We start from the raw sequence: 3,621 nt of genomic DNA on the forward strand, positions 1-3,621 counted from the left end.
TGTTTCGTTTAAGTCCTGTAAAATAGCCAAACGATCTTTGATATCAAAGCTTTTTTCTTTAACCACTGAAGTCTGACTGTCAAGATCTAAGACCATCATTCTAGTTCCAAACAATAATTCGTACGGACTGAATCCCCTCAGAGAATTTCTTGGCAGGTTATTTAGACTACGTTGGACACTTATTAGATGTTTGACCCACCCAGCTCCTGAACCTAATACCTTCGCTGTTATAGACTGCTTTATGTCACGGTTTTTTCTTTCTACGATTCCGTTTCCCTCGGGATGAAATGGACAAGAATACCGCAATGCAATGCCCATGCTGGTCATGGCCTCCTTATAAGATCGAGAGCTAAAGGCAGGACCCTGGTCAGAATGCAGCATGCCAATTGCGTATGTGCCGATAAAGACTCGCAAATCTTTTATAACAGTTCTGGCGTCAGCCGATCGCTGGGGCCACATCCAAATGAATCTCGTGCATGAATCCACTGCAACCAAGATATATTTATAGTTACCATCCCTTTGTAAGGGACCACAGTGGTCCAGGTAAACACAAGCTAATGGTTTATCCGAGATTAGAAGGGGCGTCTGAGCTGGTCGTCTCACTGTTGATACTTTCATTTTTTGACATATTTCACATTCTAGAACATAGTTCCGTGTTTGTCTTCTCATTTGTGGCCACCAGTATCTCTGTTTTAATAACGATACTGTGGCTGAGACGCCAGCATGTACAGAAGCAAGTCCTTCGTGTGCCGCTATGATAAGTCCTAACCTATGTTCCATGTTTGGAATTGCCCTATCCCCCACTCCAGGGATTCGAGCAAACGGAACATTGTTTGTATCAGTCATATATGAGTATTTCACTGGAAAGCCTTTCGGGAGTGTTTTTATCGAATCTTTTCCTGTAGCGCTGACAGCTTGTAATATATCGCTGTCTATTTTTGTTTTTGACCGTGTGATGGCGGCTACGGAAGCCGTTTGCACCGCTGCCTTCGCTGCCTCATCAGCCAATGAATTCCCTGCAACGTGAACGCCATCACGTTGATGACTCAGTGTATGTATCACGTGAGTCTTTGGTAGTTCTTTTTGCAAATTAACTACTTGTTCCCAAAGCATTTTATGCTTGATTGTGCCTCCTTTTGCATCCTTAAAACCATTCTGAAGCCAGATCTGCAAGTATTCATTGTAAGACTGAACGCAATAATACGAATCGCACACTATGAGTGTGGGGAATTCTCGATCGGTATTTTCAAGCGCCATCTTGAATGCTAGTGTTCAGCTCGCTGTGCTGTACAATCTCCTAGAGATTGTGTTTTAGTGACCACTGGTTTAAATTTCCCTTCGTGCCAGCGACCTTTAACAATCGCGCACGCAGCACTGTAAGCTTATTTACCCCCTACTGCGGGTTGTGCTGACCCGTCTGTATATATTATACAGCCGTAGTGTTCTAGAGGCAGAATTTCGATTGGCGGAGGACATTCAAATTCGTATTGGAGAAATTCTTGTGTTTTTAAGTTGGGATCAAATTCGTATACCACGTCTGTTGCAGCAAGAGAATTAGCCCACTGTATCCACCTTGGATGGAGTGCTTTAGCATTCGGAATGCTTGCCTTTGTTACCGCCTCCAGGGCTGGTATCGGTGTCACGATGATTATTCGTTTACCTTGTGCTAGGGCCCGCTCCTTTGCTACAGCAGTCTGTACCACGGTCAGAATTTTTTCCGTTGGACTAAATTTCATTTCAGCCTTTGTGTACAAGTGTGATTTGTATGCAATTGGTACCTTTTCTCCCTCATTAGAGGTCAGGTATGTGAATCCGCATCTTCCTGGGATGACTCGAATTACAAGATTACGTGTGTTATCACGTGTTTCTAATTTAGTTTTAATTAGCATGTCTGTTTGTAAAGATCTCAAAATTTCTGTGTGTTTTTGAGTCCAATTGATTCTTTTAAAATCTGGTTTTATTTGATCATAAAGGGGTTTGACCCTTTCTGCGTAATTTGCAATGTATGTTCTTCCGAAATTTAGGAAGCCTAGAATTGATTGTAAGTTTTTTAGTGTTCTAGGAGCTTGGAGTACAGCACATTTCTCTAGGAAATTGTCAGCCAGGCTTTTGCCTTCACTTGATAATTCATATCCTAAAAACAGGACTGTTAGATGGGCAATTCTTGATTTTTTAAAGTTGAATTTGTAACCCTCTGCTGCGAACCCAAGTATTATGGTGTTCACTCTCTTCAAGTGAGTATCCAAGTCATCATCTGTTAGGTAAATGTCGTCGACATATGATAATGCCTCGTCATCGTATGTCTGTAGTAATTCTGTTACTCTCTTTGAGAATAATCCTGGGCTGTTCTTGTGCCCTTGGGGTAAACGGCAGAAACTTTTTTGCGAGCCATTTACCGAGAATGCAGTCAAATATCTGCTCTCTGGTGCTATATTTTGACAAAAAAATCCATTAGAGATGTCTAATGGAAAGCAAAGTGAGAATTGGTGAGCTCCTGAGGCGGAAAGCCGGGAGATTTGCGTGAAGACTGCTTGTCTTTTTAAATAATCTTAACAATTGTGTGATACTGTGTGTTTTAAAAAGCAATCCTACCTGCCACTCGCCCTGTGTACCCCCAGTGCAGCGGACCTTAGCGCTGAGAGGGGAAACTTTCCACGGCTGACGCCAGTGACTGGAAGCACTGCGGCCACGCCCACCACCCTTAGGCCACGCCCCCTGACTCGCTATTTAGGCGCGCTGATGCACTAGCGCGACCAGAGAATTGGTGAGCTCCTGAGGCGGAAAGCCGGGAGATTTGCGTGAAGACTGCTTGTCTTTTTAAATAATCTTAACAATTGTGTGATACTGTGTGTTTTAAAAAGCAATCCTACCTGCCACTCGCCCTGTGTACCCCCAGTGCAGCGGACCTTAGCGCTGAGAGGGGAAACTTTCCACGGCTGACGCCAGTGACTGGAAGCACTGCGGCCACGCCCACCACCCTTAGGCCACACCCCCTTCATTCTATAAAAATGTGCTTCCCCCGGAAGCGCAGCGGACGAGCGCAGCGGGCGCGCCGCTTGCGCGCCGAAGGCGCGCCTAAGGCAAGCCCGTCTGCGCCCGTCCGCGGCCGAACGGGGCCCGGGGCCACAGACCTTGGCTCATATACACCAGCCACTATAAGGTATGGCAGACATGCTTTGCTTGATCTCCAACCTGACAAGCCTGCAGCTTGTAAGCACACCATGACTGCCCAGTCGCTAAGCAAATGTACAGGGTGTAGCTTTGAACCCATGATTCACATTCCTACAACAAGCTCGGGTCACTCTTTGAAAGCAGCTCTACTCAATTGTAGATCTCTCCGCAAACACGCCCTCGAAATATTTCATCTACTCGAGGATCAAAATCTTAACATTCTATTCTTGACGGAGACCTGGTTAGATGAGTTTTCTGACCCTGACATTATCCAGGCCATGCCCCACGGCTACTCCCTCTCTAGATTAGATAGGAAAGACGGAAGGGGGGGAGGTATTGCCATAGCTACGAAAGCCCCTCTAGTCTGCTCCTTAGCTCCTATACAGATTGATCACAGTGAAGCTGGATCCTTCACAATTAATACCGGCCCCAACCACTCCGTATCGGGCA

The sequence above is a fragment of the Lissotriton helveticus genome, chromosome 10, assembly GCF_964261635.1.
Source record: "Lissotriton helveticus chromosome 10, aLisHel1.1, whole genome shotgun sequence".
Classification (NCBI taxonomy): domain Eukaryota; kingdom Metazoa; phylum Chordata; class Amphibia; order Caudata; family Salamandridae; genus Lissotriton; species Lissotriton helveticus.